Below are 15,534 nucleotides of genomic sequence, written 5' to 3' on the forward strand. Positions count from 1 at the left end.
GGGAATTCAAAAGAAAATGGCCTCCGACGAGGCGCTAACGTTAGCGGTGTTTAATTTGAAGAGCTTTACAATTCTAGATGGAAACACGACTCTGCTGCTCAGAAGAATCTCAAACTGACTCCTGCTCAGCCGAAAGTACAACTGAAAGCTCTCGTCACACAATTTGTGGAACAGATGGTGGTATTCGTGGTACTCTTTCCTTTTTTTTATATCGTGAACCCAAAAGCTTTTCTTCTCGTAGCCGTACACAGTTTGCTTCTTCACTCTTCATCTGCTCACAGGCCCGAAACACCTGAAAATAATCGTACAAAAAGGAAATGCTGCATTTAAAGTGGCGGTTTAATAATATGTATTGTTAATGCTAATAAAAAATCACGTCAACCAGTTCAACAGTGAGCATTGTTCATGGGTTTTATTGTTCGTCAAACACAATGAAGCCGCATAACAAAGTCTATTGACAGAAGTTGCAACCTGTTTTATTCCTTTGCAGAGCTCTATTCTCCATCGGGTTATTAAAGATTAACAGTATATTGTTCAGTGAGTGATATGCATCCTCCAGCGTCTGCCTGAGAGCCTTCCTTCTGTCACTCGATACGTTGTGCACATATTCTATGCATGCTCTGCCATTGTTGCAGTGTTTGTGTAGATGTCATTATCAGACAGCAGTGCAGTTTCTTGACCCACATTGAACAGTCGTTGGCCCGTATGAGCCTCCACTTATCTACTCGTGATTGCATTCATTTGTCTAATGACCTGTCGTCCCTTCTGAATCCAGGCCAGGAAACCTGTGTGTGTGTGTGTGTGTGTGTGTGTGTGTGTGTGTGTGTGTGTGTGTGTGTGTGTGTGTGTGTGTGTGTGTGTGTGTGTTTTGAGGATGCACAGTTAGAAGCACCACAGGTCCTCTAACAATCTAGAACAGCTTCAATGCATTTATTACATGATATAGTACTTATTAGTACAATGTGCTGTACTGTCCTAAATGATGCATGCTGTATGTACTGTACTCTGTAGGCCTGTGTGCTCAACACAAATGGGTTAAGTGAGAGGAAGGAAGACAACATCTTGCTGAAGACAAACTCGGCTCTTTGGCTGCGAGTTCCAGTCCATCCCTCCTTCGGCCCTGATTGCAGAAGAAGCTGCATGGTACGGCTCATTGGCTTTAGCAATCAGGATTAGTAATAGCTTTTAATCTGGGAATGTAATGACTTTGCAGATGGGTGTCACAGTGCAATGCCGTGGCTCCCTGACCACTTGTCTTCTTGACTGGTCTGTGCAACCTGGACGAGGAGGCCTCCCTCCGCTCGTGATGAGGAAATGCAAAGTGAATCGTTAGCATTGTTTTGAATAAGAGTAAAAGCTGTATAGTCGTCACAATGCTTCCATATGTTAACCAGAGGCACATGCATGAGTCAAAGCAACTCACACGCATTGTGATGATTATAAACCAATCATTTACAACAGTAGTAATCATTTAACCTTTTCGAAAATCCTCCCGCGCCCATTTCAAGTCCCAGCATGCCCCATTCAGACATTCTTTTGCCATAAAATACGTAATTTTTCTATTTTCAAACCGAATGAAACATTGTTTTCACTAAAACTCCTTCCTAACAGGACAAGACTTTGTTTTATTGTGATTTTTGATGCAGATTCTGATTCTTTAGGTCCTAATCTTTCCAAAAAGGTGTCTTATTGACACTTCAGGAGGCATTTTGGGGAATCTGGCTCACATCATGCTGGATGTTATGATCAAAATATCTTTTATGAGTAATTTTATTTTGCAGATATACATTTTTTTTCACAAACTTTGCTGAACAAATACATAAAATAAACACAAGTAATGGAATTAATTTGAGGTTCCTAAGATGACTCAAACGGGGAAAAGAAGTCTGGAGACAACACTGGTTCTACAGTTTTTAACAGTTTAACTATCGGTTACCCCGGAGACGAGATTCCCTCTGTCACACACACACACACACACACACACACACACACACACACACACACACACACACACACACACACACACACACACTTTACTAATCACAACAGAGTATGAACAAATGATAAAACGATGATGCAATGTGATATGTATTTCAGAAATACGAGCTGTAACATCCACAAAAAAATGTTTAAGCTGCAGTTTCTCTGCTGTTTTTCTGCATTTTGATCCAGCTGTCAGAATAACTTCCAGGAGAGCATTTTTTCTTTCAGTCAGCAATAATGGAAGTTCACTTAGTCTTCAACTTAACTTTTCCGTCTTGTGCTACTGGTGTGTTGCAGAGTGTGTACACTGGGGGCTATATGGTAATTTTAGCTTGGAACAAAGAGGACTCCCCTGATAAGATGTCATTATTATGAAAGCCCCCCAGACACAGGACTTAGGAAATAACCCTCTTTACTGAGCAGGCAGTGAGCGCGCGATGCAGCCGCTCTGTGGAATGAAACGCCGGCTGCTCATGACTGAACGCCAGCGAGAGCGGGATATGCCAGAGCGTCTTTCCTCAGACGGCGTGCAGGAATTCTTTGAACAATCGAGCCCAAAGGCCAGAAGAGGCCTCAGCACACCAGCGCTCGCTTGCCCTCAGGCCGTGACTGGCCTTTAGTTGTTCTGCTCTCCGCTGACAGAACAAAAGACCCAGCATCCTCTGCTGCGCAACTGTAGCGCTACGTTGCTATGCATCAGGCACAGACCCACCGGTCTCCATTACACATCATCTGTTGACTGAGATTCTTCTGTAAAACTGTTTAAAACTTGAGAACAGCATCAACATTCAGCTGAACAGGTCACTGTCTCATGGTCAGAATGACGCGCCATTTCATTTAGATGTGCCAACTCCTGTCCCAGAGGCTTTGTTGTGCTCCAACCGGTGAGAAGCAAGTTACTCTCTGAGGTGATGTTCAGGCCACACTGACGCTGTGGTGTTGGTTGCGAGTGGAGGTTAACTTTAATAAACCTTTGTTTTAAAAGTTTATGCCTTTTGCTCCCCTGTCTCCAGTGTGTGCCCTTCCTCTAGACGTGGTCACCTTCCTGGAGCCACACATGACACAGAAATAAACCATTTCATGAAACCTTTAAAGTGTTGTATTTTCATAAAAAGAACATCTGTCCGTTGGGCTCACTGGCAGGGGTCAGGAGGTCAGGAGGTCAGGAGGTCAGGGAGGTCCTGGTGGCCACAGCAACATAAAGAGAGGAGGGCACCCGGCAGGAGGACAGAGCTCGCTCATGGAGGGAACTGGAGTAAGAAGAAACCACAGATCATTTTTCTGAAATAAATCGTAACCCTCGTAACCGTCCCTGTCAACTTTCTTTCAGTGAGCTCGGTTCTGACTCGTAGTAATTCATCTGACAGAGAGGTTTCACCGCCCGCCCCTCCAGCGCCGCCGCCGAGCAAAGAGGTCGCATGTCAGCGAGTGGAGGGAGTGCCGTGTCCCCCTGCCGGACAGAAACTGTGTCATGGCATGACGTCATTATAGTGAAGCTTATTGTAAATAGTCTGTGTAAATAGTTGTTTTCTTTTTTCTATTTCTGAACATGCATATTGCATAAAGACATATTTTTAAATGTGAAATACATATTTCTATTTAAAAACAAATGTTGTAATGGTCATGTTTCATTCGCACACACCCCATGAAGCTTCATGTGCAGTATGAAGTCATTTCTCAGTTTCATATTCAGAGCTGAGACTGTTTTGCAATTGTTGATGTAACACATGTTATGCACATACCTTTCAAAGGTAAACTTAAGAAATGATGTACAATCAAGAAAAAGGCCTAAAACACTGAAGGGTTAACAGCTGGAGGGACTTTTGATTGCTGTAGCAATATTAATAAAGACAGTTATGGTTGTACTGATGCTAATGAAGACACATTGGTGTTGAAGCGGTCACGTGGATGTCATGAGGGTCCAGACTGAGAAATGGTCTCTTCCTGTTCAGGTTCTCCATCAATCGTGGCAGCTGCTCTCCACCACAGTCTGACACACCTTCTTACCTTCAGCGACCTCAGTGTCTTGCACTTTGTTCCTAAATGTGCTGATTTATCACAGAACGTAAGAAAGCATCTGCATCTTTCATCGCTCAAGGCTTTTTGCCATCCTGTAAGGCTTTACAAACAAATAAGTAGGTCGGTACCTTTAAGCGTGTGCCATTGGTCGACTCATAAATAATATAGTGGGGGTTGTGATTAACCACAGCAAAGATCAGTCTGAACGTCATCTACAGACAGGAATAAATCAGGGCACATATTAAATTTACATGAGCAGTTGTTACGTTCCCGGATTAGACCAGGGGATGAGGGAGAAACAAGGAAATTACAACCAGGAAAAAGAATCACAGGAAACCCAAGCAGGACTTTATTAACTTAATTAATAATGATATGAACCCACAACCAGAGGCAGGAGGGTCTTCAACAGAAATGTGACTACATCACAGCCAAGGAGCTATCACCAGAATCACAGATCACACACTGATTACGGCTGCAGAGCGTTCACACTGGCACGGGTCACCGCTCTGTCAGGTCCGTTATCTCCGGCCCGGACGGGTAATTGGAAGCACCTGAGAAACGAGAGAGAGAGCAAAAAATAACAAATGTATCCCAGAAATGTTCTGCTCCCCCGAGGATCGACACTTTTCCTTTTGGATAAGTAATGAGGTTTTAAATAGCGCCGACCACAGAACATGATGATGGCACAAAGCCCAAAATCTCCCAGAGAAATATGTATTTTTACCGTGTATCACAGCCTCTCTTGGAATTTGTGGGACTTTTTAAATCTATTTTGACAAACCTGCGGGAACACAGGAGATGAATATAGATTATATATGTGATGCTCGCTTGCTCAGAGACAAGTAAAGACTCAAACATGTACTGTACAGACTTCTTCATGGTGAAAAATGTACTTTCTAGCTTGATGAAATATTCCGTGAACGCTGCCAACGCTGTTTGTTGTTATCTCGGGGGAATTGAATCTGTATGCAGAATTTCCTGGAACGCTCCTCGGCTCTGATGAAGTCTTTTGTTCTATTTGTGAGATTTTTGGACAATGTGATTGAGCAAAACACACAGTTGAGACTCCTCCATTAGAAGCCAGGGAAGCGGCAGCGGAGAGGCATCTTGTCTGTGGTTGGACCGCCTCGTCGGCCAGAATGAAGCCACAATTAAAGAGCCGTCAGGTACATTTAGGAGAGAAGTTGTTGATGGAGAGACCAGATGTATTACTTGTGACTGGAGCTTCACGTGGCGTCCAGGACCTGCTGAAGTCCACAGAACCACATCACCCTCAGGAACAGTTTTCATCTTCCTGAGGAGACTTGGTTTATCAACATGAACTCATATACAGCTGTACATGTTGATGATGTAATATGTGCTGCTGGATTGTTTCTCTTTGCAGCCATATGACAACACATCACATTTAACATTTTAAATTAGGGGACATTTTTGCTCTTTTTTGCAATTTTGTGTGAAAGGCAGTCGGACGTGTTTGCGGGCTGCAGGTTGGTACATATTGTCGAGTCAGCGTTCCAACATACTGAAGTAGCCAGTGTGATGTTCACCATCTTAGTGTGCAAGCATGCTCACATTTGATAATCAATAATAAACACAAATCATACCTGTTTTGAACTTTGTTCTATGTTGCTGGCATTTTTCACAAGGCGAAAGCATAAAGTGTTGACCAGTCGGGGTCAATAAAAGATGAAGGGATCTCTAAAGGGAGGATCAATTGTTCCAAGAGGGACATTAATGTTTGCACCACGTTGCAGGGCAATCCCTCCAGTTGCTGATTCTTTTCATTTATTACCTGAAACATCAACCTCATGCTGGCACGATGCCATGCCATTATTCCATGTGACGATTATTATTATTATTATAATAACTATTCCAATGTCATATTACCTCTTATAGTGTGAAACATTGGACCAAAAGCCCATTCGTCAGACGGCCTGTTGTGCCAGAGACCAACGGCCATTATTCTAAAGATTCATTACTCAGAAAATACTCTGTATGAAAAGCACAACGCTAATTATTATGCAGCGTTTCATCACCAGACCTTCCCGCTGTACTCGGCCTCTGATTGGCTCAGCATATAGATATTATGAGTCTAAACATAAACCATGTCATTACATTCTGGACAAACAGAAAGACACCAGTTTTACATGTTTTATTTTATTTGCCAGAGCATTTGAACGAACACACACGCACACGCACACACACACACACACACACACACACACACACACACACACACACACACACAGAGTTCCCCTCTTGAGACAGCTAATGGAGGGTTTTGGAGAGCGAGTGTGTTGTCACATCGCCCTCTCCGGTCTGTCTTCATCACTCACATCCCTCTCCTGCCAGACAGCGTTTATGGTCACTGTTTAAATGATGCAGCTCCTGCACTGAGCATACTGATGCCACCGCATCTCTTGTTTTTCACTGGAGCTTTCACTGGAAAGTGAGCAGTCAAGTCAACACAGGGTCACTGCGAAGTAATTTAATGTCCCAGCCTTACTCGTTTACTCTAATGGCATTTAGGCATTTATTATTATTTTTGAAGTACACAGTGACCTTACATATCTTTTTTTTCCCTCCGATATTTGCCACTGCCAAAAGGTAGCATCACTGAGTGGAAAGACGGTGTGAAGGGAATACTCTTCAAGTTCTACATTTACACAAGTTACTTCACTTCAGACTTTATTCTGAAAATGTTTACTTCAGCGTTGTGATTAAGATTATGGTCAATCTTATTCTGCTCACCTGTTAGCCACGCCCACCTCATTGTGTTATTCTGCTCACCTGTTAGCCACGCCCACCTCATTGTGTTATTCTGCTCACCTGTTAGCCACGCCCACCTCACCGTGTTATTCTGCTCACCTGTTAGCCACGCCGACCTCACCGTGTTATTCTGCTCACCTGTTAGCCACGCCCACCTCATCGTGTTATTCTGCTCACCTGTTAGCCACGCCCACCTCATTGTGTTATTCTGCTCACCTGTTAGCCACGCCCACCCATTGTGTTATTCTGCTCACCTGTTAGCCACGCCCACCTCATTGTGTTATTCTGCTCACCTGTTAGCCACGCCCACCTCATCGTGTTATTCTGCTCACCTGTTAGCCACGCCCACCTCATCGTGTTATTCTGCTCACCTCTTAGCCACGCCCACCTGACCATCCGTCCCTTTCACCTGTCCACTCTGCTGCACCTCCTCCTTCAGTATTTCACCCTCAGCTTCTCTCACGGCCTCTCCAACACTTCTTCTTAACACGTCTCCACGCTGCTTCTGTCCAACCACATTCTTCTGTCCCTGAGATTCCTGCCTTCCTCCCTCCTGGTCTGTTTCCTGTTGTCTGCCTGAATGAAGCTTTGCTCTCCACTCACTACCGTGGTGTGGCCTCTGTGTCCTTACCCAGGTGTCTGATGTCAAAGTGAGACGGCATTGCTTGTGGTGCAACACGCTAACGGCCACATTGGTAAAGTCACTTTTTTTAGCGCGTCAAGTGAAACTCATAGTTATTCAACACCTTGTATACAGAATACGTAGCTCAGGTCCATGAATGAATGGGATTAAATGCTGCCTTGTGCAGAGGTGACTGTAAGAGGAACGCTGACTTGTCACACTCAAAGCTAAGTCCAGGCCCCTGACCATTTGGTTTAATAGAGACAAATATTGGAGTAGCCTGAACTGATGTGAAATTTAATAATTAACCCCCTTCTGCACTAAATTGCCCCAACAAATCCTGAAATATCCAATTTCTTTTTATATTCAGGTTATTCTGATAAATTGAGGTCATTTCATTCAGTGTAGCTTCAGGAGTGTTTGGAGAACCAACGGCCCGAGGGATTCAAAATGGATTCCCTGATGTCTATACTGCCTTGTGAACTCCAGTTGTTCTGCCTCCAGCTGTTCCATTGCTGAGTTTTTAATGCCAGTGGGTGCACTTGACCCTCGTGCTAAAGACTTTAAAAGCCCACAATAGAACCCAACCAGCTTGTACATGCATTATTTAGTCTGTTCAATGTTGGGAGTAGAGAGAAACTCACGTGGGGCCCACAGTAACATGGGTCATCATGAAGGAACTGAACATGGACACCCCCACATATTCCAATTTGTTTATTTTTATGGATTGTTAATTGTTTGTTTGTTTTCCTGACATGTATTTGTGTATCTGCAATGTATGTTTGAATGTTTTGGTTACGAGGATTAAGTTCAGGCAGATACTCGGGTTAGCTCAGGGGTCCTTTGGGGAAAAGGACAATGTCATTAATGATGAAGATGAAGAAATTGCAATGCATTTCCTAAAGACACTGACAATGAGCAACACCTACAAGACCAGGTCCTTGTTCCATGTACGTGGTTCAACAAAGTCGATCAAATGTCCTGTTATCCAGCTTAACCTAACGAGATGATTGACTACAGGATATGTCTGTTCCACAAAGGTGATCCTCCCTCAAGCGGTCTCGTTTATTCTAACTAGATGTAAATCCTCAAGATAATTGCGAGTGCACGCTCGTCTTCAAAAGGAAGGACCGTAGATCACAGATTTACTGATATTCATACGCAAACGATGGCACTCAAATCCAAACCAAGAGCCGCATATTTCTCTGGAGGAGCAGGAAGGAATGACAGAATATGAGGAAGTGAAATCTATCATTAATGCCAAATCTAACACCGCCACTGCTGCAAAGGCTCAGCAAGGAGCGTGGCGAAGGATCGCAGATCATTTAAATGCGGAAGTGTTAGGATAATGTTAGGATAATGTATCGGCCCACTGCGGTGAATGAATGGTTTTCTTGTCTTTTATTCAGGCTGACAATGAAAATGTTAAAAATCTGTACAAGCGATACTTGCGTACAGAAATCGCATAAAACAACTCAAAATGAGAACTCAACAGGAGGACTGCTCTACTGGATCAGCAGCTGCGTGTAAGAGGAACCAGGTAAAGCAAATCTTTGCCTCAAGTAGTTGTGAGCTTTGGCATGAATTGAAACTGAACTGAAATGAGTATTTCTTCATTTACAGGCTGAGAAATAAAAGCTTTATCGTACAACATGGATCTCTTCAATTGTTCTTGAACATGTTCTTTTATTCAGAAAGTGAAAGCAATGAAGGTGGCAAACCATGACCCATTAATCATAGAAGTGAAACATGCAAACATAAAGAGAAAACACATTAAATGTGTCCAACATTACCCAGAGTCATCTCAACCATAACTAAAATGAACTTGGGCAATTCTGTCCCGTGCAGCAGGTCCGGCCTGCTCGTTCATGTGGACTGGCTCCAGGTCATCGTCAGGATGGTCCATAATAACTGGGACCCTCTCCTTCCTGATTGTGGAGCACTGCACAAGCCCCAGTTATATCACATGCCCTCTGCCACCCGCAGACATTGTTAGCCGAAGGTTATTTCCATCCGGGATCTTGTTCGAGCCAGAGCCCCGTTGAAACGGACTTGAGGTCCTGGTGCAGGCTCTGCATATGGGGTCATGAGGTATGGCTTGCAGGCATAACCCCTGTCTCCAATTAGGAGTAACATGGTAAATGAACCCATACTTGTATATCGCTTTTCTAGTCTTCCGACCACTCAAAGCGCTTCAACACTGCATGACATCATTCACCCATTCACACCCTGATGGGAGGAGCCACCATGAAGGAGCCACATCAGTATATCAACCATTCATACTCCGTCGGCTCAGCTCCTGGAGACATTTAGGGTTAAGTTAGGGTGACCAGAGTTTGTTAAAAAGAGGACACTTTGTCACGGGAGGGGATGTGCACTTATATACAATATTTTCTTGTTGACCAGATGTGCAGTCCATTGATCTGCAGCTGCTGTGATGCTTTATTGTATGAAAAGCAAAAGTACCCTCTGCAGCCGAAACAGAAGTGTCTGTTTTACTAACAAAAGTCTGTCGCTTAAATTTACTCAATGAGCTTTCTCCTCTTGCTGCAGTTTTGCAGATAAACACGAACATCACACGAGGCAAAATCTCGGACGTTTTTGGAATCCCTGTCGGACGCATTTTTTAGGTCTCAAAAGAGGACGTCTGGTCATCGTAGTTAAGTGTCTTGCTCAAGGACACATCGACATGGGCTAACGGCGCCTGGGATCGAACCGCCAATCCTCTTATTGAGAGACGATCCAGCTCACCACTGAGCCACAGTCGATGGAGTCCATCGTAGCGACCTATGGTACATGAGATGTACAATGTTAGATCACCTCCACATAAAATAAGCAATTTCTGAATGACATGAAATGGACTACACCTTGCTCAAAGCTGTGGCACAGTGTCGACTCTCTGAAGAGTCTGCCGTCGTGGACGGAGCCCGGACACTTGGCCTCAACATGTGTGATGAGGCAGGTGGAGTCACAGATCATGAAGATGAGTCAGGAGCATCGTACAGTACGTGGAAAGGCTACAGCCGGGCCCATGACCTGTATTGTCAAAGACAGATGTTTATTTTTAGAGCAATGTAATTGGAGGAAAAATGATGTGATAAGTACCTGCACATTAATGCTGTAAAAGCCTTTTTGCTTGACAAAAACACCCTCGTTTGTCGTTTTTGACATTGGGAAACTCTGCATAAGGATAAGCTCTGTGATGAGTGGTGATAGGAATGCATTCTCATTAAATGGTGAAATATTGAATAACTCAAATACCTGCAATTCCATAAAATCCCTCCTTGATTGCATTTACTCAGACATGTCCAGGGAATGTAATGAACAAATGCATACACTTCTTAACCGCCAAATAAACTTTCCGAACCTCACGGCATACAGTGGCTTTCCCGATGTTTTCAGCGTCGCCGACACTGTACAGAAATGTACCGCTTGCAAAAAAACATAAAGCAATGCACAGAGTCTGAGAGACAGTTAGCGCTTTGCTTCTCTGTGTTGTGTTTGCGATATACGGCTCGAGGAACTCCCCTAAATAAACGAGTCCTTGTCGGCTGAATCTTTAGCGCTCGTACAGAAAGTCATCATCATGTGTGAACAGATCTTTACGATCTGGAAGAACTCTAATTTAACTATTATCGCTCCTTCCTCAATGGGATCTCTCAGTAAGAGACAGGCCAATGTTGTCCCATGAGAGTGGCCATCTTATCCAGTGAACTGTGACTAAACCTGCTCCGGACTAGGTTAAACATATTTAAAGTCTTTGTTTTGTAGACGTGGTATGGTAGGATATCCACCAAGAATAAAAAGTTTGGGATTCAATGGTAATGTCGTTGATAAAATTTGATCAATCATATCAACAACATCTTGCCAGAATATTTTATCGTATTTTATTTTAATCTGTTTTAATTTAACTATTTAGTTACTTCATTATCATGGGAGGGGACAGGGTGAAAATGTTTGCTGTGATTTGTTCTGTTGATTTTCAATTTGTGACTTGCAGACTAAAAAACAATAAATACATTGTTTAAAAAAAAGCGAATGAACTACAGACAGAGATGCAGACCAGTCTGCAGCATCAGGGGCAGACAAAGCCAGAGCTGGGGTTCAGGAGAAGTCTGCAGAAGTTGTAGAGCCGAGGAGTTGTAGAGCCAAAGGGTTATAAAACAATTGCTGTCACCAGTTCAAGAGACTCAGAACCTTTAAAAACAGTCAGATTGTTGAGAGAAGAAATGGCAGAAATAAAGAAAAGCCTAACTAACCCTCAAGGCCAAGACACCAAGTGAGAGTTAATACGAAGAGGATGAAGAGTGTGTCAGCAGCAGGGAACAGCTGATCAGTGTTAACACTGCTTTAAGTGTGGTTGGACAGGGCACCTCTCCAGAGGCTGTCGAGCAGAAAGAAAATCTGACCGCTTGAATGTGACAGTCCAAACCGTCGCGTCAAGAAAAGTTGATCTGCCACTCGTCTGACTTCTGTCGCTCTCCTTAAACAGCCTCAGCAGACTCCTCTTGCTGCTGGACTGCAGCGCTGCAGCAGATCAGACCGGCCGTACAGACGGCCGTCAATACTGATGAAGATGACTGACAGACCTGGGCAACAGACCAGAGTCATGGTTCAGACCCAGGAATGTGAAGGTTTTGCCAGTGTTGGTGACTCCGCATGTGAACACTAAACAGTTTCCTCCAGTAAGAACCTCGCAGACCCAACCACGAACTGAACCCTCAACCTTCTGGCTGGCCTCTGGATCAAACACCTGTGTGAAGGTGAACCTCTGTGCCGTTTGTGGGAGGGACTTGTCGCTCTGCCTGTTTGATTGACAGCACCTTGGAGCCGTCAGGACCGCAGTGTCGGGCCCTCGATGGTCACAATCCTGTGACTCCCTGGTGAGGTTCTCCGCTGCAGTAAATGGTCGGATGCTCAGACAAACCTGGATGTTCTCAGGCTGAACAACCTGTGCAGGTGAAGCAGTTAACTCCCCCAGCAGGTTTCTCTCAACATTGTCCACCAGAACCGGTCCGACTCTCTCCGGCTTCTCACCGAAACGCGACTCTATTTTGATGGCGGCTTTCGTTCCCCCGACAGAGGACCACAAGACACTCGCTCTCGGTTAGCTTCGGCTGCTTCTCTCCGAGAGCATGAGGCCTGGATGCGTCCAGTCAGCATCAATACAGCATGCGAGGATGTAGAAAGAGAACAAGTAACATCCCCAGTGGAAGAAGTGTCCATTGAAAACTTAAAGAAAGCACAAGAGGATCATCCAGTCATTGGCAAGGTGAGAATATGTCCTCACAGGACAGTGGCCTCCTCTCGGGTTAAGAGATAGACGCAATGACGTCTCTATTCTAGTGAGGGAGAAAAACAAGTTGTACGTTAATGAAGATGGTATCCTGTATAGAAAGTCAGGGTTCAAGCTCAACTAGTGTTACCTGCAACATTCAGTCAGCTGATCCACAGGGAGCTACATGAGGAAAAGGGACATCTCTGCGTAGAGCGAACACTCAGCCTGTTTAGAGATGATTCTGTTGGCCTCATAAGTGTAGCGCCCTGCTATTTTGTTGTTTCCATGTGTTCGAGGGCATTTCTGTGAGCAGTTCTGTGGGAAAAATGTTTGGGCGTTCCATTTTATTGGGTGGGGTTTGAACCTCACGCGGAGGCGGACCTATCAATCCCAAGTTGAGGATGAAGAGGGTGAACGAGTAAGAGTTGTGGTGGTTGAGAGGAGAGATGTGTTTTGTTTGTTGGAGCCACGGGGTGATGATGGGAACGAAGTAGCAGCTACGCTAGAGGATAACGGGAGCGGATCTAAGGCACGGTCGGACGCTGCGGGGATTGCCATCGAGAGGTTGCGATCGGGAGACCTGTGAGCGGCAGCTAGGGGCCGTCAGCTGGGAGGGTTTGCCGAACACGGCGCTGCCACCGAGGAATCGGGAGGCAGGACGAAGGCTTCTGCTATCATCGCCTCTGCCGGGACCGCAGGGAGTCGTGACAAATCGCTCTGCTCCGAGGTGACATGAGCTCCAACAAGCGCGCTAACGAAGAGTACCCTAGACCGGACTATTGAGGGCTGGGAATACGTGGGGCTTCTGGGTACTCTGTGGGTTGTGGGTGGGGTGAATAAATGTCCATATTGCCTCATTCAATGTGTGTATGACCTTCATGTGTGCACCTAATGTTATATTCACCAAAGGCAATCAGGGGTTTGATCAGGGCTACAGATATACTAGCTTACATGCATGGGAGTTTTATCTTATATTAACAGTCTAGTATAATTTCAAGTAGACCCTCTCCAACAAAGATCCCATGCACCATGTGAGGCCTCTGTTTAGAACAGCAATCAAAGAGAGAGGGCAACATATGCAAAACGATGTGGGGCTCTACGTGACAAAGGTGTGCAGCTGTCTAAAACGGAAGTGTCTGAACAAGCCAACCAGAGCACCACTGGTTAATATGGTGACCACCTACCCTTTTGAGATGGTCTCAATTGCCTACCTGCATCTGTAATGCTGTGAGGGAGGATATAAGCATATCCTAGTTGTGATGGATCACTTCACGCGCTTCGCACAGGCATACGCACGCACCAACAAGTCAGCCAAAACTGCAGCTGAAAAGATATTTGGCGACTTTATGCTCAAGTTTGGATTCCCTACCAGGGCAGGGATTCTCAAAGCTTGAAGAATACTGTGGCATTCAAGGTTCAGACATGACACCCTATCACCCACCTGGAAACAGGTGGAGAGGTTTAACCGAACACTCCTTTCTATGCTCAGAAATCTGACAGAAGACACCGAGTCAGACTGGAAGAACTCCTCAGCTAAAGTTGTGCATGCGTAGAACTGTACGCGCAGTGAAGCAACAGGATATGCCCGATGCTACCTTCTCTATGGTAGGAACCCCAGACCTCCTGTTGACATATCGTTTGGCCTGAAACCAACCGACCAAGGCGCTTCTCACAGTGAATATGCAAGTGAGTGGAGAAGGCGGATGCAGGAGGCATTCAGGCATCGCAGACAGTCCAGAGGGAGAAAGGTAGAGCTAAGAAGCATTATGACCAAAAAGCTAATGGGTGTAGAGTACTGCTGCAGAATTTCAAAGACAGAGGGAACCTTGAAAACTCATCACCAATTATATTGGGAAAAGAAAATCCATGTGATAACCGACAGAAAACACAAGGACAGTCCTGTCTCTGTTGTACAGCCTGAGAGAGGCCCAGGAAAAACCAGAGTACTGCAAATAAATCTGTTACTGCGACTTCCTGCCCGTAGAACACGATCAACAAGAGAGAGAGAGAAAATGGAAAAGAGGAAGTCAAAAACAAGTATAACGAAGAAAAGGCAGCAAAAACAGAAGGTCAGAAACTCTGAAAGTAGCTCTGAGGATGAAAGTAACTCGAGATTCATCACCACACGACCATCAGAACCACATCAACACGTTCGGCGCCAGCTGAGAGCAAATGCAGAGGAAGTCCAGCCACAAGCATCTGTCAGAGAACTGACCAGCAGAGGCTGAGGAAGAAAGGATGCAACCAGAGGTGGAGCACGGAGAAACGAAGGAGTTGAGCAAGAGGAGTCATCTGACCAAGCAGATGAGGTCAACGCTGAACAGGTGTTATCTGATAAAGCAGAAGAGAGTGATCCTGAGTTGCCATGAGCTTCAACTAGAAATCCTTTACGAGAAAGACATCCACCTGAGACTCAGATACAACAGATTAGGTCAACCATCAGTCACACCTAGACACAAGGAAAAAAATGTAGTTAAAGGTTTGATTTGTTAGTTGTGATATAGTCAGAGTTCATAAGTGTTTCACCTAGAATTAAAATATGGGAAGTTATTGTCAGAGTACTTAAGTCCATGAGTGTCAATAAGGAGCGTCCCAGAGCTCAGACCACTAACAATGAATACGCATACTGAGTGTCTTTCTGTATTTTCAGTGTTGTCAGAAAACTATTCTTAAGAACCTATGCACGCCTGGATCTCCTGTGTCTTAAGTGTGCAAAACATATCATGGCTTAGCAGTGAGTAGCATGCTTTTTATGCTTTTAATAGACAGAAGTGCACAGAGTTTGTGCATCAGATTGAGTAAATAAGTTATACAAGGTCCCTCGTGGCTCCCAGCAGTTACATCAGAGGCCAAAAATACAAGC

At 44.7% G+C, this 15,534-nt stretch overlaps 1 pseudogene; it reads right to left on the bottom strand.

Moving 5' to 3' along the window:
- Positions 1–4,500: 4,500 nt before the first annotated feature.
- LOC137789057 (putative nuclease HARBI1) lies at positions 4,501–13,349 on the bottom strand (annotated as a pseudogene).
- Positions 13,350–15,534: the final 2,185 nt, after the last annotated feature.

Source organism: Clinocottus analis, unplaced genomic scaffold (genome assembly GCF_023055335.1).
Source record: "Clinocottus analis isolate CAN_PGR_092001 unplaced genomic scaffold, fCliAna1.0.p SCAF_18, whole genome shotgun sequence".
In the NCBI taxonomy this organism is placed as follows: domain Eukaryota; kingdom Metazoa; phylum Chordata; class Actinopteri; order Perciformes; family Cottidae; genus Clinocottus; species Clinocottus analis.